The sequence below is a fragment of the Siniperca chuatsi genome, linkage group LG24 (assembly GCF_020085105.1).
Source record: "Siniperca chuatsi isolate FFG_IHB_CAS linkage group LG24, ASM2008510v1, whole genome shotgun sequence".
In the NCBI taxonomy this organism is placed as follows: domain Eukaryota; kingdom Metazoa; phylum Chordata; class Actinopteri; order Centrarchiformes; family Sinipercidae; genus Siniperca; species Siniperca chuatsi.
Window position 1 is genome coordinate 7,210,044 of NC_058065.1, and position 22,716 is coordinate 7,232,759.

At 40.4% G+C, this 22,716-nt stretch overlaps 2 protein-coding genes across 3 annotated transcripts in view; one reads left to right on the plus strand and one right to left on the minus strand.

The window, feature by feature from the left end:
- Positions 1-20,592, minus strand: part of filip1l (filamin A interacting protein 1-like) — a 74,451-nt gene extending 53,859 nt beyond the window's left edge. Inside the window, exon 1 of one of the 2 annotated variants that reach the window (XM_044188561.1) lies at positions 20,432-20,592. The gene's annotated coding sequence lies outside the window, so the exon portion shown is untranslated. Of the gene's footprint in view, positions 1-2,682; positions 2,703-20,431 lie in introns of those variants that run through there. The other variant, XM_044188563.1, reaches the window with a different exon arrangement.
- Positions 1-21,350, plus strand: part of LOC122872385 (epithelial cell-transforming sequence 2 oncogene-like) — an 86,936-nt gene extending 65,586 nt beyond the window's left edge. The window contains exon 22 of the mRNA XM_044188568.1: positions 20,592-21,350. The gene's annotated coding sequence lies outside the window, so the exon portion shown is untranslated. The remainder of the gene's footprint in view (positions 1-20,591) is intronic.
- Positions 21,351-22,716: the final 1,366 nt, after the last annotated feature.

The window sequence follows — 22,716 nt, forward strand, 5'->3', positions numbered from 1 at the left end:
ATTCTGGCCTCAAGGTTGGATGAGGTGCCATAAAACCATCGGAGATGTTTCCTGCAAGCATTAGCGCTGCTGGACTGTTAAGCAACAAGAGAAGTGGTTTGGGAATTCCTCTGCACTGAAGTCGTCCACAGCTCGGGCCGCAAACTCCTCCAGAACGGCTGTGGAGGACGATCAGGCAGACAAACAGAGATGTTTCAGCTCAGATGTAGGCACGCTGTTATTAAAGCTGTAGGATATATAACAGTGACTCTGCTACAGGGCCTATAGCTGTTAAAATGCCTGTCGGGTGAAAAAGAACACTGCTGCACATTTTTTGCATCAAGGCCTCCTCTCTGCTAGATGATGCAATCCCAGGAAATCTTTGTACAGGCCAGAAACTGTAACAGTGTCAGCTTAACACATTTCTCCCTGCAAGCATCTCTCAGAGACGGGGATCATATTCAGTAACAGTGTAGTTCCACTGTGCATTTCTAAATTTGATTATATGGAATAAATTTTGGTAGGGACATCAAGAGAGGTCTTCCAGCTGGAAATGGAGCAGTGGTAATATATCTCACTCGTGTCTTCTGGAGGCAAAAAACACTGAATTTACATATACAAGCAGTTGCCCTCAGATACTGTACTGTGTCTATCATGGGGAATATCTGGTATTTAGTTCTCGCTACCATCAGTTCTAGTAGACCTAATGGAAATATACTGCTACAAAAAGGGCATTGCTACATAATGAGCAGTAGAAGAGCATTTGTTTTTCACCAGGGGGCGCCATGTTGCTATTAAAGTTTGAACCTTCAAAACCTTTTTAAGTCATTAAAGGTTTCTATCTGCAAATCCCAATAAAACAACAGAAATATAGCCCTTACATGTGAAAAGGAGACTCACAGTTTAACATATTATACTTGATATTTACTTTATTTAATTAAAGATCACCTCTGGGCATGTTTGAAGACATAAAATACTAAATAAAAAAAGAGTTCAATTACCTTGACAAAAAAATCTTCAAATAACATCTACTCCTTCTCCCTTATAAACAAATTCAGAATCTATGAATATGCAAATATTTTCCATTTTAAAAGTTTAATTACTGGAAACAAGATGTCTCTTATTTCACTGAAAAGGCCATTCTCAGTGTATGTGCACTGGAGGCTTCAAGTTCCCACATCACACTTGTGTAAGTTGCAAACTGTTCTGGACCATGATTGGCTTTTCAAACTAGTTGTGATGTCACAAAATCATCCCGTACGTACACTTTAAACTCAGCACAGAGAAACCTTCAGCAGGTGAAGGTGAAAACAGCCTTCTAGTGTCAAACTCTGCACAGTGAAGCTCAAACATCCCAGTGAAGTAACAAAAAGCAAAGCACATTTTTGAGTGGAGGGGAGCTTTAATATTTTCATTTTGATTCTCCATATTGTAATTCTACTCCTGCTACTTCTGTTTACTTTGTATATATGACATCTGTTGCATGTTTATCTGTGCTGGAAGAGTGATCACTTGCCTCCTGAGTTTTCTCCTGTTTTTGTCAGTTTTAAAGTTGTTGTTTTTTTTATTTTCTTTTGTGGAGTTTTTTCTTATCTGAAATAAGGGTCTAAGAAAAGTAATCAAGACAACTATTCAAGCAAAAAATGATCTCTTTGAGTTGAATTGTTGGTCAGACAAAACAAGCAATTTGAAGATGTCACCTTGGGCTCTGAGACTATTCTCTGACATTGTATAGACCAATCAAGAAAATTTGCAGCCCTAATGTCTTATGTGGTACAGATTGCAAACCCCTCTTAGACAAATTTGTGATTTTGAGCTAAATAAATGAGACTGACACTGTGAAAGAAAGACAATAAAACAAAAATATAAGAAACACTGACACACTCTGAGCCAAAACAAACTAAGGAATCTGTTTACGATCTCTTAGCTCATCCAGGTAACATGACATAAAGCTGTTGACTGTAAGGACAGTGGAGGTCATTAGTCCTTTGGGAATATAGGAGAAAAGACGGAGCATGGATGGGGACTCACGCTTCCTCTGCCAGGTTTACATTTGAAGGAGTTTTCAGTCTGGGAGGAGGGCCAAGTCTGATGTTAAACCATGTTTCGTGGCCAAGCATACATGCACTTAGTCTTACTTGCTGTACTGAATGTGTAAATGCACACGAATGCGCGCACACACACGTACACACACACACAAACACACACACACACACACACACACTCTGTCTGGTTGTTTGTCTGCTTTAGAGCAACAGTGTTGCAATGAGAATGTCTTTCTCATGATCTCATGGCTGGCTCCAAATGTTGCATTTTACAGTGTGTGTGTGTGTGTGTGTGTGTGTGTGTGTGTGTGTGTGTGTGTGAAGGCATGTGTAGCTGTGTGGGTCTTCACTATATATTAGTGATTCACCTTGTGCCAAGGTCTTCACATTTAACAAGGTCAAGCTGGTGAAAGCAAAAACAGACAGCAGTACAGAAGTTCAGCAGCCTCTCAACCAGAACTGAGACCAAATGACTTTTTAATGGGGCCAGTAATGCTGTTTTGATTCAAACATGAACGTGACGCACATGAAGTGAACCTCATTCTCTTACTCTTACAAAGCTTGACTCTATGTATAGCCCCGCTGGACTCCCATGTCAGCCCCAATACATGTTCTAAACACACCCAATATATTTAATATCCTGTATCAACTTTCTTGCCTTGGCAGGTGCTCCACGCTCAGTGTCTTCAGACTGTAACCTTGTCGGTTTGGGAGCAGGTGATTATGAGAACGAGAAGCTTGAGGACTGATGGGGTTTGAGTTGGCCAGGATCGGCTGGGCATGAAGGGTCATCCAGTTCAGTAGCAGGCTGGCTGGTGTGTCTCAAATCAATGCACAATGCACAAATCAATATTATTATATTAATAATGGAAAAAATGACTATGTAATGTGAAGTGACAAACGAAAATATAATTATCACCTGTTTCCCTCAGCTATGCGGAGCTCTTTAACACATTTTATCGTTTTGGTTCACTGTCACCGCTCTCGTCAACCAAGCAGCTGTTTTCAGTGGAAGAGCTCTTATTAACCCACTGTACACTACCTGCTCAGCACCAAACTACAGACAAACAGAGTTAGCAACTAGCTGGTGAGCATAGTTGAGCATTTAGCAGCTAAAGATAGCCCCATCTGTTACCTCAGGACTCTATATGTTACTTTGTGATTTGGTCACATAGCGCTCTCTTCGTAAACCTCTGGGCAAAAGTCAAAACGTAAACATGTTGCCTTTTTCAAAGTAGTTTCATGATCTCACAGATGTCTGCTATCTGCCTGGAATAATTAAATGTTTGCCCAGAGAGAAACCAATGTGCAAGTCTAATATTTCCACAGACTAATCCTTGCTTTGCCACAGCTAGCTTTAACTAACATTTAGTGAAGAAACAGAGCAAGTTGTAGCTGCACAGTCTGCAGAAATGTAATGTGTTTTCATCAAAATCATAATCACTAATATAATCCTTAATCGATCCCTACATTTTCAGATTAATGGACCTCATCTAAGAAAAGAAAGAATAAGAAAAATCTTATTTAAGGCTTGCATGCAAATCAGTTTTTTGGTTGCATCTGATTCTTCTTTTTCTTTCACCACTAAGGTATTCCCTAGAGTTATATCCAGTATCTGTAATCATATTTTAGGCAATGTTACACCATGCTGTTATGTTATGTTATTCTAGAAATATTCCATTTTATTACCTAAACCTGCGATTTGGCAGATAGGGGACAACAAGAGGAACAGAAAATAAATTGTACCAGGAAAAGCTCTGCAATTACCTAAACAGATAAAATGAGCAACACATGAAACAAATTTGCATCCTCTTCACATCACCACTGTACTAATGCTGCCAGAGCTGCTAAATATGTTCCCTGTGAAACTGAATTTGTTAGAGCATGCCACTGTCTGGGTGTTCCGACTGATAGAAAGTGGTTTGATTTATGTTTGGACCACTTTTTTATTTCAATTGATCTGATCCTTTCATTTGACATCTATCTTTCTGAATTTTCCCCTGATTACGCAACATTTTGAAAACATCCAGATCTCTTTCCCAATTTCAAAATCTGATCCTCTGTTCCTGCTCCCACTCCGCCCCTCTAAGCGGTCCTGTGTGCCTAGCATGACAGAGCAGCTCCAGACAGATCCGATGGTAGGAAGGTGTGAATAGCTGGAATGATCTGTCACCACAAGGGCCACCAGGGAAGAAGACGAATCACCTAGAAGCCACTGCGATCCTCTCTGCTTCATCCCAAACATTTACACACACATGCACCGACTGACAAAAAAAGCATAATAGCTGTCAAATCAAAATAATGTTTAATTATAAGTGAGTAACAGCAATATGGGGCACAAAAACTTCACTTTTTCAACAAATGGTATTATCAAACCCCAGACCCACATGGCTTCTTCCTAATATGGTCACTTATTCCACTGTTTGTGCTGCTGTACGACGTGTTGCTCTTGTGGAAGTTGATTCATAAACACGTAAAGAAAACATTCCTAATAGTCCTGCAACTATTCATAGGCATTCATAAATGACACTTTCAGAGCTATTACAAGCTTCTTAAGTCATATACGCTGGATTTTGAGGCATTTTGGCCAACACTGCACAACATCGAGGTACATTTCTGCAGGAATATTGAGCAGATAAATCTGGTGTTGATACCAGGAGGTTTATGGCTCATTACTTTGATAAGTACAGTACAGTACAGTGTACCCTGTTTGCAGCCTATACTAAATAGATTGTTGTAGCCTAGACAGAAAAAAATGTACATACAGGTTGCAGTGATATATTTTTTTTTAAATTTCAGTTTAAATTTAGTTAGTTTTCAGTGTGGGTTTTGAGATTTGGGTTTCATTTTTTCGAGTAATTTCAGTTTCAAGTTTTTACTTAAATTTTGGTTTTAGTTTCAGAGCAGGTATCTTGTACAGTCTATTTTTGCAACATATGTTATGTAATCATGTCTTAGATGATATTGATGACATTTTACCTTCACCAAAAGGCAATAAGGCTGAAAGCATAGAATCACTCTCTTGTTAACTCTGGACATAAACAAAAAGATTAAAAACATTTGACAGTTATATAAATTGTATTTATTTTTATGCAATAGTTTCTTTTGTTTGTGTTTTCTTTTACCACAAAGTCTCTGTCCATCCAGTGTCCATCTTAATAGCACGTTATGATATTAACATTGCCTTTGTTTTAATTATTGCGCAGAGATTAGAGGGGTCTTCAGTGGGACCCTTAGGTCTGTTCAGCCAGCAGAGGGCAGCACTTTTTTATTTTTGGGAGTGGCCTTTTGGAGCCTTTGGACTCTGCATGATGCTGCAATGTCTCCATTGCAAAATGTTTTAGCTATTCTTGAATACTCATGTGTGTATAAAACTTTTGGGGCTAGTTTTGATGCGTGACCATTCTTTAGTTAAAACAGCCTGAATTCTGTTCATTTTGGTTTGTAATTGGGCATTTTATTTTTTCATATTTTCCCATTAACCATTGTATTTTTGGGAACATATTTTCTAAAACATGAGTGTGTTTTGCACTTCCAATCTGCCATGGTGTAGTTTACTGTATGTCAAATAGATCATTATATTAGTGGCCTGCAGACAGCTTGCCTGAGATGACGCTCAGACAGATTAGCTTCTAGATTATGTCGTGTTTTTAGCAAGTTCCCTTTCAGATACACAGCAAACCCCTAAAAAAAAAAAAAAAAAAAAAAAAAAGTCAGCATCAGCATGCACTCATTCATTCACCGGTGCATTCCCAGTCTGTCCATCCGTCTGTGTAGTGACAGAGGATTGACAGTAGAGGATTACAGGGTCACAGCATTCATCAGCTAGTCCACATGCTGTCACTTTACCCTCAAAATACACACATACTGCCTCCGACTGAAAGATTAACTCTGTTGAAAAGGTTGCATTTAAGGCATCAGTCAAGTTATCATTGATTCATGTATTGTCTCAGTAGTCAGTAAGTGTGTAATTCTCTTGATTAAATGAAATGAAGAATATCATCATCACAGTCACCTCTATTTTGTAACCAAACTGTATAGAATGTAAACTTTTAAATCCTACAATTAAATTACAGTCGAAGATACATCATTAAATGGCAGGTAACGGAAATAATATTATAATATTTTACAGCCATGGTAGCAGCGTGGCTATACGGATGCCGATATTGGTCGGTCCACCACTTTGGTCCTGACTGAAACATCTCAACAGGATGGATTGCTGTGAATGTTTTTACAGATATTCATGGTTCCCAGAGGATGAAGCCGACTTACTTTGGTGAACCTCTGACTTTTCCTCTAGCACCACCGGCAGGCTGACATTTGTGGTTTTGACAGAAATATCTCAACAACTATTGAAAGGACATGAAATGTGATTCTCCATATGCTGACATAAGTTGCCCCTCTGCACTGGCTGGTCTGATGCCCAACTCATTTTCCTCCTCTGTGTTTTTGTGTCTGAGCTTGAGTTCAAAAAATCAGTGGTTGCACGGGCTCTTTTAGAAAAACCCTCCCTGGTCTTTAGGGACATAAAATATCAAGTCTCAAATGAAGTAGAAATATTATGATAGTCCTCATTATCTCCCCAACTAATGACTGTTGCGTCCCCTCCTTTTTGCCTGTAATCCAATCTGTCCAGTGGCCAACAAACCCCGGGCTAAAATTAGCAGTTACCCGATCCCCTGCACAGTAGAAGCGAGGAGAAGGAGCTGAGACGTTGCCTAGTGGTGTTGGACCACATCCTGCCGAGGAACTGTACTGTAGTCTGCTGCATTTATCCTTCAGCGGCCAAAGTTTCATTTAAGTGTTAGAGGTACTTTCCACCTATCAGGCTAAATCACAAGATGCAGCAGATTTGTCCTATATTCCAAAATGAAATGTTTAAATGAACTTAAATGGGAAATTCACAGTAAGTGAGCACAGTGTTCAGAGAAAGCCTGAGTCAGCAAGGAGGCTGGGTCTCGTCACCACCTCCAGCCACTTCTGTCCTACATGACCTGCAGGATAGAGGGCCACATCACTGACTGTGGCAATACAAAGGCACAGCGTTTAATGGAGAGTTGTGTGTGTGTGTGTGTGTGTGTGTGAGCATGTGTGCTCTGTGGATCAGAGCAGGTGTAGCCAGGTGTGTATACATATATGCATACAGTACATGAATTTGAATGTGTGTGTGTATGCATTGTGGGCCATATGAATATCCCTGGATGCTTGCAAACACATTTTTGTCCGTATATTTTTTTGTGTTTGTATCAAGTGCTAAAAGGGATGAAAATCAAGTCAAACGGAAGAATAGATGATTTTAATAATGCTAAGAGATTGTCTTGTGTCCATTACAGGCCACCTTATGCTTTCTTTTATAGTATACTTTGCTTTCTAGTATACTGTTTTTGCAGTTAGTATACAAGTTAGTAACATATTTTGGTATTTTATACTAACAGGAAATGATGCAATACGGAGCTGTTTCAGCACCATCCACAATTACTTTTTAATTTGATAAGCAATGAGCAGCTCCGCCATTTTCTTTGTGCATTGCATTGTGGGAGAAGAGTGTACATCAGCAGCACACTCAAAAATCAAGGGTTTTTTAAACTGGATTATACTTAATTTTATCACTTTTCTACTTAGAATTAGTATGCAGTATGGATTTGAGACACTATAGAATCCTTAATATCCCTTTAAATGTCTTCATCCAGGGAACTTCTCTGTGGATGCAACATTTGTATTATCAAAAAATGTTAAAAATGATCATTAAATGTAGGCTTAGCTTTGCTTCCTTGTACCTTGTTGCCCCTGTAGGCTGCCTCCAGTCCAGTTGCCCAGCAACCTCCTCAATAAGCTGTCCGATGAGTCACACCCTGGGCTATTTACAAGTCAAATGTCTAAGCTGTAATTAGAGTATCGACTTTATGACAGCAGGCTATTGAGTGCCATAATCTCCAGGATAATGCAAATCAATTAGGTGGGCTGTATTTGATTTACAAACAAACCAGTAGATGTGATTTGTTTATAATGAGCAATTATTGGAGTTTGTGCATCTATAATGTCCTGAAGCATTTTGTTGGCGTACTATTATGGGGGATCAAGATCTCATAATCTAGCAGTATATATACAGCTTTAGCTTCCTTTCTCATGGGGAAGTGTGGTGATTTCAATATTACCTGAGCTGGTCAGTGATTTTAATCCCATCTGGAGCTCAGATGTCTGTGATTTTTCATCCCCCACACCACTAATAATTACAGCTCCAATTTGCTGCTTCATCATCTCAGTGCACAGTGTGATAATGGAAGAAGTAGAAAAGGATTTTGATAACCTGCTAGATCGCTCATTAACATCAGTCAACTCAATAAAAGAAAAAGGATAGACCTCACAAAATAGGTGATTCTGGTTTGGCTCTTATAATATAAATATTATATATGTTGTATCACCTCTAAATTAGCAATAAATAGTACTAATATGAAGCCCACCAGAGATGAAGGTCACATTGTTTTCTGTCATTTATTTTCTATTACAGAACCAGCTCTTGTAATTTATTACCCACCTCCCATTGTAATATTAATCGTGTCCAAACATGGCTTTAGACTGAAGCCCAATGTTAAAAAGAATAAATTTGTGGATGTTTTAGTAAGCTACTCTACACAGCCATGGTACACCCAAACAGGTGTTTTCACCTATTTTCCATGATTAGACCTCTACTCAGGACTGTGCGGGTGTGTACAGACTGAGCTTCATTGACGTCACTCTGACTTTCCTGTTAGTTTTGTTGAACTTGTTACTGTGGGACAACTTAAACCGTATTCATTATTAGTACATAGAAATTACACACTGTGTAATTCCCAGCATATTGTAGCTCCACCCTTCAACCCGAGTGGAGGTCTAATCAGCCACAAATATTGAAAACACTTGTGTGGGAGTGCAGGATCTTTAAACCTGCAGTAACTGTTTTGTTTTTTTGGCCACTTGGGGGCAGCAGAAACAAGCTGTATACACAACACTGACATTATCACCTTCTAATTCAAAATGGTGATCATGTTAGCAAACAGTTGCTTATTTACACATCCAGGAGATATGGAGCAACATTAGCATTTGTTTGGTGTTGTGTTTTTGGCCTCCTGATGAATGTTAGTCCAATACTTAGCTCTGTTTTTGGTCTCCACTAACTTCTGACTCTTTAGCTGCTAAATGCTCCACTATGTTCACCTGCTAGTCTCTCGCTGTGTCTGTCTGCTGTTTGGTGCTGGGCAGGTAGTTTACAGTTAGAGTTTTTTCACTGAAAACAGCTGCTGTGTCTGGAAATGATACATTTAGAGGATGAGAGTGAACCAAAACAGTAAAGAAAACCAAAACTATGAGCTGTAAGGTGCTCAAAATCTCCGTAGAGTCAGGTGATAATTATCTGTGTGTTCATCACCACAAGCAACCCCATAAGTGGGTATGTGATCCATTGCTAATATATATATATATATATATATATATATATATATATATATATATATGGTTGTTGACAGAACAGTCACCCAAGACTGCAGAGCCCGACACACCAACCTGTGCACTGCCTGGATTGATTACAAGAAAGCATATGACTCAATGCCGCACACATGGATCACTGAATGCTTAGAGATGTACAACATCAACAGGACTCTAAGGGACTTCATTGCGAACTCGATGAGGCTGTGGAAAACCACTCTTGAGGCCAATGGTAAGCCACTTGCACAAGTATCCATCAAATGTGGCATATACCAAGGAGATGCTCTGTCCCCACTGCTGTTCTGCATAGGTCTGAACCCCCTCAGCCAAATAATCAACAAGACTGGCTATGGATATCGACTCAGGAACAGGGCCACCATCAGTCACCTCCTCTACATGGATGACATCAAGCTATACGCTAAGAGCGAGCGGGACATCGACTCACTGATCCACACCACCAGGATCTACAGCTCTGACATTGGGATGTCATTCGGGCTTGAGAAGTGCAGTCGAATGGTGACAAAGAGAGGGAAGGTAGTCCACACAGAAGGGGTCTCACTCCCAGAAGGAACAATAGCAGACATTGAGGATGGCTACAAGTACCTTGGAATACCACAGGGAAATGGCAACCTCGAAGAGGCAACAAGGAAGACGGCAACGGCCAAATACCTCCAACGAGTAAGGCAAGTCCTAAGAAGTCAGCTCAATGGCAAGAACAAAGCCCAGGCAATAAACAGCTACGCCCTGCCAGTGATCAGATACCCTGCGGGAATAATAAGATGGCCAAAGGAGGAGATACAGACCACAGACGTTAAGACGCGAAAGCTCCTCACCATGCATGGAGGGTTCCATCCCAAATCCAGCACCCTGAGACTGTACGCTAGCCGTAAGGAAGGCGGCCGTGGACTAGTGAGTGTGAGAGCCACTATCCAGGATGAAACATCCAAGATCCACAAGTACATCCAAGATAAGGCCCCAACAGATGACGTGCTCAGGGAATGTCTCAGGCAATGGAGAACAGAGGAAGACGTGCTGGAGGAAGGACCATCATGGGAGGACAAACCCCTACATGGGATGTACCACCGAACATAACTGAAGTGGCTGATATCAAGAAGTCCTACCAATGGCTACAGCGGGCTGGATTGAAGGACAGCACAGAGGCACTCATCATGGCTGCACAGGAGCAGGCCCTGAGCACCAGAGCAATAGAGGCCCAGATCTACCACACCAGACAAGACCCAAGGTGTAGGCTGTGCAAAGAGGCCCCTGAGACAATCCAGCACATAACTGCAGGGTGTAAGATGCTGGCAGGAAAAGCATACATGGAGCGCCATAACCAAGTAGCTGGCATAGTGTACAGGAACATCTGCACTGAGTATGGACTGGAAACCCCGAGGTCAAAGTGGGAAACACCTCCAAAGGTGGTAGAGAATGACCGAGCCAAGATCCTGTGGGACTTCCAGATCCAGACTGACAGAATGGTAATGGCGAACCAGCCTGACATCGTGGTGGTTGACAAACAACAGAGGAAAGCCGTTGTGGTTGATGTGGCGATACCAAGCGATGGCAACATCAGGAAAAAGGAACATGAGAAACTAGAGAAGTACCAAGGGCTCAGAGAAGAGCTGGAGAAGGCCTGGAAGGTGAAGGCAACAGTGGTGCCCGTGGTCATTGGAGCACTCGGGGCAGTGACCCCCAAATTGGAGGAGTGGCTACAGCAGATCCCTGGAAGAACACCAGACATCTCGGTCCAGAAGAGCGCAGTACTGGGAACAGCAAAAATACTGCGCAGAACCCTCAAGCTCCCAGGCCTCTGGTAGAGGACCCGAGCTCGAAGGATGAGACCACCCGCGGAGGGTGAAGGACAAAGTTTTTATATATATATAGAAAAAAACACCTCTGAAGACTCTAAACTACAATGTAACCAAAACTGACCAAAACAGGGAGGAATAGGAAGTCAAAACCTAAAATATGAAAAACTACAGGACTACTATTAAAAAAACATAGGCCTGGTACATCGCATTTACCACAAGGGATAGTTTGTCCCAAGGTAACCCCGACATGTGAAAATGGAGGATAATAATGCAGTTCTCTGGCTCTTTCTCCAGATTTGTTAATATTCAGTGGCTGTGCTGCTTCCAAGCAGCAAAACAACATTTCCCAGTGAGCTGACTCATGTTTTCTTTAAAAAAAAAATCAGTGTACTTCAATTGTACAAACAGTGCTGCGATTCAGTTTTTTTGGCCAAGTATCGGTGCATTGTCTTGTACCAAGATACAGAATGAGTCATCAGTGCAGAGTGTACATCAGGCGAAAAAATTAACATTTCCTTCAAGCCAGCTCCTTCAGAATTAGACTGTAAATTAATTAGCTGTAGAGTTAGTTTTTGTGCCTAGATGTAACATATTGTGCATAAAGGTCTCTGCAAACCTGTGATTCAGGTAGAAAGATGAAAAAAGAGAGGATGCAAGGTTGTTTTGAAATAAAAGCACTATGCTTTCAGGATGGGCTGCCCAAAGCTGCAGTTCATCCTTCACAACATGGACACCAAACTCTGAAGCACTATTGTGGCTTTGGCCCCCTGCACTGCTTATGAGTCATCTTGGCAGATGGGTGTAATGCACCCTCACCGACACTATGTGCTGTCGAGCCCTGGGCCTCGTCCCATACTGACACTGCAGCACTTCTGCCAAACACAATCCCACTCTGTACAAATCACGCCCATTTAAGACATTTCCCAAATCTGTACAGTGTTGTCCAGGCCAAAGTAAGTAAATTAACTGTCACAGGGTGCGACACTGATTTTTCTCACCCCTGTAACACTCCTGTCCTTTCCTTTTCTGTTCCTGTTTGCTCTTAACATGCCTCACTTCTCTTAAATAAGAGGGAGCAGGGAAAATGTTAGTGGGTCATCAGAAAATAGACTGATAATTGACCCTGTCATTTAGTGAATGCAAAAGCCAGGCAAAGTCACAGAGCTATGCAAAGCCCTCTCATCTAAGCTGGGTCCATTTCCATAGCAACAGCAAACACAGAGAGGGGCAACAATGGAGGCTTAAGCTTAAAGAGGAGCGTTCGCAGCAGGGCTCTTTGGTATGTTTTATTTTTTTCTCTGGTGCATATTTAGCGTCAGGCTGCCACCTGTGTCACTTTATCCAATCGTGTTACATATGCCAAGAATTTTACAACCAAAGCTGAGTCCCTGTTGAGAATACAGTGCAGAAATAGCTGCAAAAATAGCAGAAATAGAGCTGGTTCATGTTGAGGATGGCATGATACAGAACTCTGTAAAGATTTCCTTTACATAATATAGAGCTACAAAGCAAGCTAAGCTAAGCTATACCCATAGAGAACAAGCTACTCTTTGCTTGCATGCAATTTAGCAAACTTGTTCTGTTAGTTCAGTAGTTACTAACATAATCTAATGTGCTAAGAAGGTGATAATAACACCCTACCTGTTGATACTTTGTTGTTAAAGGAATAGTTCAACAAGTTAGGAAATTTCTTGCAGAGAGTTAGCTGGGAAGACTGATACCACTCAAGCATCTGTCTGGTAAATATAAGGTTAGAGCCAGCAGCTGGTTAGCTTAGCTTAGCATAAAAACTGGAAACAGGGGGAAACAGCTAGAATAGCTCTTTCAAAAGGTAACAAATCCACCTGCCAGCACCTCCAAAGCTCACTGATTAAGATGTTATATCTCATTTGTTTAATCTCATTTGTTTAAAAAATTAAATAATAAATTGACGTGTAAATACAGTTGTGGCTTTACGGGAGTCTGGAGTCTCTGCTGGCAACCTAGTGGTGACGATTTCTGGAAGTTAAGCCAAGAAATAGTCTGGCACATAACCCCCAGTAAACAACAATGTGTTAATTAGCGAGCTTTAGAGGTGCTAATAGACAGATTTGGTTACCTTTGGATAGAGCCAGGCTACCTGTTTCCAGTCTTTGTGCTAAGCCAACTCTAGTCGGCTGCTTAAATGCAACATTTGATTTACCTTCCAGAATTACAAAGACTACAAAATTGTGACCTCTGACCCCAGACCAACTGTAACTTATTGACCCAAAACTGAATATTCTTATGTGAGGGTGGTTATTTTTTCTCGTCATTTTGCAAACTCTATCATGATGATTACTATCTAGTTTATTACTTACAAAACTTTATATTGTTTTAATTGTAAAAACATTGTCTCAAAGAATACATTTTTAAGTAGACAAGAACTTTTAAGTGTTGGTAATCTGACATCCAGACCAGCCAGCAGCAGCTTGGGACTTCATCTGCTGCATCATGGAAAGCATTGGTTCCGTCAAACAGCTTGCAGAGGAATCTGAGTTCAGTGGGCCCTTGTTATATATTTAACATAGAACATCAGCACTAAATTAAGGGTGATGACGCACTGGCAAATCCCAGCAATGTGGATGACGAACATTATTGGCATCAGGAAATGAAAAGTCAGCCAGGGTTAAAAGTCTGTTCTGGTGACTTAAGTTTTCTGGTAACAAGTTGCTTCTTCATAATTAGTGCACAAAGGCAAACGTTTCAATGCGTATCACAGTCAATAAGGAGTCGTAGTTTTTGTTATGTTCTGCATCATTAAGGAGCAATATCATCAATGTATTTCCTAATTTGTTTGATGAATGATAGTGCAGCACGGAACGTTTGCTTTCCCATTTACTCTCAGTGTGATCTCTATATTGTTACACTTACTTGCACATAAAGTTTGACTGCTTTTACTGCAATACCACATGCATTATAATTTCCAAATTGTCGGTATCTTGTCGCCATTCTTGTACTTGTTTTTTCAAATGACATGAAGTCAAACTTGTACAATAGCAAATGCAAATCTGTATGGAAATCTGGAGGGCATCCTAGTTTTTATGAGGTATTCTTAGATGGCAGTAGCCGATCAATTTTTTTACAACTTAATTTTTAGCAATATTTTCAAGCTAAAGTGGATTGACATGAGCAACACAATACTTATACATGAACAGGGTCTTTCGACATGTAATGGGTTACATCTTATAGGCCATATATATATATATATATATATATATATATATATATATATATATATATATATATAGTCCATTCTTTTCAGCATTTTACATATTGTTCATATCGTAGTCTTAAGATGCAAATCACTTTTGTTAGTTTATTTTGTTGATAATTGCAGTCCACTCGTCCTTTGTTGGAGGGTTTGCCCAGCATTCATTTTGTCCCTGAAAACCCTTTTTATATAAATTTCAATTTTGGAGTCAGAAAATATAGTGTTGTGTTCTTTCAATAGAACCCTTGTCTCCTTATTGTACCATCTCCTTTCTAGTGACGCAGAACAGTCTCATGAGAAGAGGCACAAACCCTTTGTATTTGCTGATAGTCTCTTTCTAGTTCCCTCCTTTTTTGTTTTTCATGTCACAGCATGTGAAGTGTTGCTTGGGGAGTGAAAACAGTAAATGCAGACATAATCCAAATGTCATTTCAAACCATCTATGAATGTGTTTAAAATTTGATCTAAGAAGAACAGATACATTTACAAAAAAAATACTTTATTATAAGATTAAGATTATATTCGCTTCAATGCTGTCTGACTGAGCAGGTTATTGGATTTTAACAAGTATGTAAAGGACTAATGTAAACTTCAAAGCCAGTTCAAAGAAAAACATTTAGTTATTTGGTTTTTGCAGCTATACTCCTTTTGACTTTCACCATGTTGCATTTTCACTCATAAAATTTGAGCCCCCAGCTATCACCCCCTGCTGACAGTTTTTAATGCAGTGCAGGCAACACTAATACTCCATGGTGTTCTGATGCAGTACAAGCATTACTGACTTTTACACTTTCACAGATATGAGCCGTGGCTGTGTCTGCTGCAGCAAATCACACTGTAGCCTCTCAGTCCAGCACAGACTTAAATATATATATATGGGAATTATTTATGCACCTGGAGTAAAGCTGTTTCTGCAGTGATGCACCTTGGGAAAAAGGCTGTGTGTCAGCAATAAAATGCAGCATAAAGATAATGGAACGGCTATCTACAGTGTGTTTTATCCAGTGATACATACGGTATAACATCCTGACCGAAATGTTTGAGCTGACACTGAATGTTTGGTGTGACAGCTGCTTTAAAGATTTAAGAACTTCTCACGAATATTCAGGAAATGGTATCCCTTTCTACACTTCAAAATAAAGTAACTAAGAGTCACATGTTTTCTAATACAGACTTTTCCCTTTTTATACTCATCTGTCTCTGAGCCTCTTATGCTTGTCTTCACTTGCTCTCATGGGAATGGGTTCTGTGAAAGCACCTTCCAGCTATTCTTTCAGTGCATGTCCCGCTGTACAAATGGATCTCCGCTGACTTATTTTGACTTCACTTGACAGCAGGAGGCTGCGGGTCAAGCTGTGAGACACAGAGAGAGACTAATGTTGGACAACATTGGCGTTTCTCTCATGATATATATAGTGCTCTTTTCCCAGAGCTCTGATCGGTTGGTATTCTGTGAGAGAAACAGGATCCCCTGGACTGAAACAAGTCACTGTTCCTGCAGCCAAACGCCATGTGTCCCTCAATCCACACGCTTCTTGTACTGGTCGACCCCACTTCAGCCGCTCAGTGCCTCAACGCTACAATAATTCTGCAAGAACTACAATTTGAATGCTGTCCTTGAGATTTTTAAAACAGCTACATGTTATGTTTTAATTGTCAGACTAATCTACACTAAACTCAACTGAGCAAGCAAAGGCTGAGGTAGGCTTGAAACAAATTAGTTTTTAGTTTTAAATTTGGATGTAAAAAATGCACAATTTGCAGTATTATAAAAATCGGCTTGTAAATGTTTTATGAGGAAAAAAATACATTCAGGTTTTTTTGGACCTCAAGGATACACACAATGCTTTTTGGTGAGAAACACTGAATGTAAACAGAACTTTTGTTTGTTTACAAGAACACTCCACTTAGCACTTTTAATTCCTCCACAAATTATGCAGACTCTTTGAGCCAGTCAACAACAAGTTCAAAATGCTCTCAGTTCAAAATTCTAAATTGCAACAGTACATTTATAGATGTGAAGGCAGTACCAAAGTGCATCATACCTCCAAATTTCAACAAAATCAGGTCTCTTTTTTATGTGAAACTAAACTTATTTAAACTAAACTAGAAAATGTTTTCAATTTTGAAAAATAAAATTGTCGGTGTTTTTCTGCACCAGACACACATTTGCAACTAATTTGACTGAATCATTAAAACTCTTGAGGAAAAGGTATTCTGATTCTGATTTAGTTTTTTAGGAATGAAGTTTTGACTTGATAGGACCCAGTTTTCCTGACAACAGCATGTACTTGTCCACTACTAACTGACTAGCATTTAATAACAACCAGTAAAAAAGATAGTAGGTGGTAAACACATTTGTCAACAAATTATGTAAGTTACCTGTATCTGTTTTTAAATGTGTATATCATGTGTGCACAGTATTTGTTATAAATTCACAAATGATGGATCATTTCAAGTGCTTTTTGGACCAAAATGCATTCTTCCTCCATCTTTTTGTGCCTCTGTTTCTTATATTTTAGTCCAGCAACTTCGAATCATAAAATACCATCAGCTCTAAATAATTTGATGACAGCTGAATGGAAATGAGACTGTTTTAAATGTACAAGATATTTAGAATATCATACAATTTATTACTCTGGTCACAGCTCACCTCAACAACTGATCTCATCAACTCTGGGAAAGACGGCTCAGGAATTCTGATTACCCTGAACCAAGTTTCATTACACCCTGATCCAAAAATGTAATGTGACGCGTTATTGATTCCTCTGGGGAAACACTCTTTTCTCTTGGCATCCCACCAGCACAGAGCTTCAGTAGTCCTGCTGAAGGACACTGAATGACAGTTACGACCCATGAACCTCTCGCCAACTGTCTCCTCATATCATGTGACTGTTATCTGTTTTGTAACGCATGTGTCTGGGTGTTCTGTCAAGATGTGATTGGAATATGAGAACATTAAACTGTGGGAAAGCTCTGTTAATCACACTTGCACTTGAAGCATCAGAAAACTTTCCCCTCAAAATTCAGTCCTTTTGTGCTTGATTTACTTACTAGAAAAACTTTAAACTTAGTTCAAATCCAGGAGGATGGAAACAAGCATTTAAGGCCGAACTGCAAGCTTGTTTGAACTGTTTTTTAAGGGCTAATCAAGAAGACATTTGCTTTGATTTTGTTCACACACACACAACACAGGCTCTCATCGTGGTGTGCCATACACCACCAAGCTCTCCCCATTGATGAATCAAACACTTTTAATAAAGCCTCAGAGCCAGGCCTTCTAATCCAACCTACAGCTGGTGAAGCTCAAGGTGCCAGGAGGTTTGCCTTAATGCGTGTCTTGTTTAATGATCTCTGCCCCACTACCCTCAAACTGTCAATCACCCTGAAAGGAAAGGAGTTTGCCGCAAGGTGCTCTGCTGCAGAAAATATATCAACATTTACTGTAATTAAGTGTTTTTAGGCTTCTGACCCTAAAAATACAGCAATGTCTGTCTAACTGTGATGCCTCGTCAGAGGTTGCTTATGGTTTGTCTGTGAGTTGTTAGCAGTTCAACCAAAAAGTGATATCACAATGTTTCATTTGAATGATATATTGCGGCCTAAAGAGGTAAAACTGCCCAGTGTTTCACAAGAAAATAGCAGATTTTACTGTTGGTTTTCTTAATTGCTCCCATTTAAATCCCATTTATCAACCTGCCATCCTCAGATTTCTCTTGTGACCTGACCAGACAGGTTGGGAACACCTGCTCTATGGACCAAGAAAGATGTGGCTGTGCCTGAAAGTATAACTTGCTACTAAACCCAATTTAAGCTCTACATGTGCTATATACACATTTTGAGATCAGAATATTATATTCGCTTCAATACAGTCATATATTCTCTGTCTCATATTAAAGGCTGTATCACATAGGAGCAAACCAATATATTGAACTAAGCTTACTGTTGACCCCGATTCTGTTTTTGTGATGAACTGTTTATTTGTATTTAGAAAAGCTAATTTAAACTGAACTCTGCCCCCTAGACCACATCAATGCCAATATCATCCAACAAGATCTCTAGAAAATAAGTATATTTTCAATGTGAAACAGGTATACAGTGATCCGACTGAATAGATCATACAACACTTTCATGTATCAAAGGTTATAGTCCAAAATATTCAAGTCAATGAATTTATACACAGCCAATGAAACGGTGCCACTTCACTTTAACTCTCATAACCCTACAAACACCATTCACCGTAAACTTGCTGATCAATCTGTTGGTCGGCTGCCTTCTTGTTGGCTTACGGCAGATTACCAGCAGCAGAAGGCCGTGGCTCGCTGTCCCGCTATCGTACGTACATAAACAGATTAACCTGTCACTTCTAGTCACATGCCAAACCCCCAAGCCTTTTAAAGCTGCATCTGGAGCATGCTGGGGTGTCCTTCTGTCCGCCCAAATATTTACTCACAGGAGGGAGATTTGTGAGTCTTGGAGGAATCCTTCAACACGTGTCAATTCATTTTATGTTTATTGTAGTATTAAATGTCAGTTTTATACGTAACTATAAATGCAACTATAAACTTTCTTTATTCATAACCTGTGAGTAACCGCAAACCTTAAAGCATGGTGATGATCTTTGAGAGCCATGCTAATCCTTTTTCTTGGTAACATCTCTCTCTCACCACATACCTACACATCATCAAACTATGGATGCCAGCGCAGGACATCCTGTCTGAGCATGTGATAATAGCTTTGGTAATTTTTTTTAAGCCAAAGTGTTAAATAATAACGTCTATGTCTGAGTTTCACAATTAAAAATGCTTTATCTTCCTGACATTTTACGGTTGTCTCTCCCTCTCTCCCACTCCCCTTACTATGTGTCCAAACTGAGACACGAGTGCAGGCCTGGTAACTTGACCCCCTCCCTCTCCTCCCACCCTCACCCGTCCTTCCTGCTCTTAGATACTGTATGACACTGCGGCGGGTTCTAATGGACACGCTGCCCTTTGGAAATTCCCTGGAACCAATACAACCTGTCGTGCGACACCAGCGTCCACTCAAGACAGTATCACTGCACGGGAGCGGATGAAGGATCACCGCAGCTTTGATGTGGTGGGCAAATTGTCCACGGGGTGCGTTACCACCGCCAGGGCGATATCATGTTTTGCCCTCGTCAGCAAATTCAATTGAAAAGCATTGGTGATTTAATGTAAAAGTATGACTTTGAGGTCAAAAGCATCTTTTTCAGCAAAAATGAACAGTTACGTGCAAACAAAAGATAAATAAACTTCGTAGTTTAGATCTTTTGTCTTCTGGCCAAATAAATTCAATCCAATTAGAGTAAATTCAATCCGGTTAAATTAAATCAAGATCAGCAGTCATTCCCTGTGACCCCCCATAGCCTCTGAAAGTCTCTCTTCTTCTTCTAATCTCTGTATCTGTCTAATTAGCAACAACCTTGCAGAAAAGCTGCCACAATGCAGATTACATCCCGCTCATCCCTCTCTCAAGTGTTCTGTAAATCCACTAAGTTAGACATTTCGGTGCATCTGTACTTTAAGCTGTTGTCCACAGCAAACTGTAAAATGGGGCTGTATCTTTGCAGAAATACAGAATAATATAAAGTCTTTAATGAAATGCCTTGTTAATGAATAGCATGTACAATATTTGCTAAACAGCTGTGTTTTTTAAAAGAAATATATTACACATATCGCTTTACTTTTGCCAAGGATTTCAATATTTTTTTATTTCTACATGACAGGTGATATTCTAAAATGCTGACGAACCCTAAAACACAATGATGCATTTGCAAAATGAAGGAGATTAATATTGGGTCTGTCAGGGTTTGAGCATGTACACAACAACACAACACATCCCCTGTAACACACACACACACACAACACACAGCCTCTTACCTCTTGCAGTGAAGCTTTATCCCACTGTGCTGTTGTGCCTCTGCAGTGCCACTGGCTGTGCCTTCAGCCTGCCGGCTCAGATGACGCGTTATCCTCAGTGTGAATGTTTGCCCTTCCCGACGGTGAGCGTCCCCTTTTCTCTCCTCTGTCGTGTCCTCAGCTGGCCTCTCGTACAATCCAGGTGGTCTGTTAGGTGGGAGAAGAGGAGAAGAAGAGAAGGAAGAGGAGCGTCTCCTGACAAACTGAAGGAGCTGCTGTGTGTGTGATGATGTCTGTGGCTGGGGACTGTGAAGACAGACTGTGTGTGTGTGTGTGTGTGTGTGTGTGTGTGTGAGGAAGAGAGAGCAGAGGAGAGACACGACCTGCCATGCAGATATCAGCCTTGTTGCAGTTAAATTTAAACCACCCTCCCTTCTGACACCTTGAGCCACGGCTGCCCTCCCTCTCCAGCACACACACACACACAGACGCAAGCACACACGGAGCTCTGACGGTACCATATGGCCCTTGACAGAAGACTGAGCCCTTGGGAGTCTGTGACTGTCCCTGAGGAGAGAGAGAGCGAGGGTGGGGGCATATTTTATTTAGTTATTTTGTGGGAAAATTAAAGCAAAAATGGCACCAAAATTGGCTACGTTATGCATTCCTTTTACCCTGCAGTCAGACTGTTAGCAGTCGTGCTCTTTAAAGGAGCTTTGGACAAAATATGATATGTCACATAAATACTATGTCAGAAAAACTAATGTATCTGATCCATGTGATTGTCTAAGTGATGCATCATGATCATGTTCTTGGTCGTTTTCGATCATTTTTGATATTAAAAGAGTGATTCAACAATTTAGCATCGTACTCCTATAACATTGTCGGTGTCACACTGGACAGTTTAAAATAAAAACAAAATTTGATGCAGCGGAACCAGAGATATCGTCTTTTTCATTCCACACGTTCTTCTTCAAAACCTGGCGCCTACAATACCCACAATGCAGCTGGACCACCCACAGTTCCATCAGAGATTTGGGTGTGTTAAGCTAGTAGCGGCTAATGTAGCCTCGAGCCACTAGCCTCAAGCAGAGATGAGGAGCGGGCTAAAGAGGTCTGGTGATCTCACTTCTTTCTAACTCCACACCTCCAGATTATTTTCATTTTCAGACTTGTAGTCAACCGACACTGACTCAAATGACAACACTTAAGGCAATTTATCATATTTGGCGCAGCTCCCTCTGGAGCCTAAGGCTTTATACAACTCACATATGCAGTAGTGCTCCCTAAGACCTGTAAACAGTCTTCGATGTGTAAAATCGGTGGAGTTCCCCTTTAACAAAACCCCTTCAAGATTATTTTTTTCACCTTGGAGTGGGGTGGGGTTGCACCAAAAATAGGGACCCAACACTTTAAGTGCAGACTGCTGTGCTGGTTTAAAAAACTGGGTTGCTTTTCTGATGCAGTCTGAGGCAGGAGGGTCACATACTGTTGAGTCACAGGCAGCATCTTTCTCTCTGCAGACGTCAGAGCCATAATAGAATTATGGGCATTGTTCAGCTTTAGATGGCATGCAGAGCTAAAATAAACTGCTTTTAAATGAATTAGTTTTCTAGTCAAAGTCAGATTTTTTTTGGACAAGAAAAATATCAGACTAAGGTAACCAAATATGGAATGACCTGTGGATATGTGTGAATGTGTGTTTCTTTATGTGTTGGTGTGTGTGTGTGTGACCTAAACTGTGTCAAGACTCAGCCAGAGTCCTCCAGCTGTCAGTGGTTCCTCTCCTTGACATGCTGCCATTAATCTCCCGGGCCAACTCTCTTTTCTTTCACCTTCATTTACCCAGGTGTGTGTGTGTGTGTGTGTGTGGCAGTGGCAGTGGCATGAAAGTCTATGTTCTATCTTTATAATTACTCTTTTACACGCTATAAGCTCCCCCTATATCAGTTTTGATGTGTGAGTTTGTGAGAGTTGTTGGAGAAAGGAAAATATAAGTTTGTTCCGTTTTTACTTATTCTTCCCTGGATTTTCTCAGCACATTCGAGAAGTGGAACTAGCAATTATTTTTAGCAATAAGCTAATTTTTTCTGACTTTTCACTTCACCCTACAGTAAAGCACTGGTCACTGCTACACACTAGGGCTGCAACTAATGACTATTTATTATCATTTGTACGTCACTTTGCTTAAAAAAAGGCCAGAAACGATTACTCAATAATAAAAATAGCTACAGATACATTTTTCCTGATTGACTAATTGTTGAAGCTCTCCTACTCACTGATCTGAGGTTGTCAAATATTTTCTC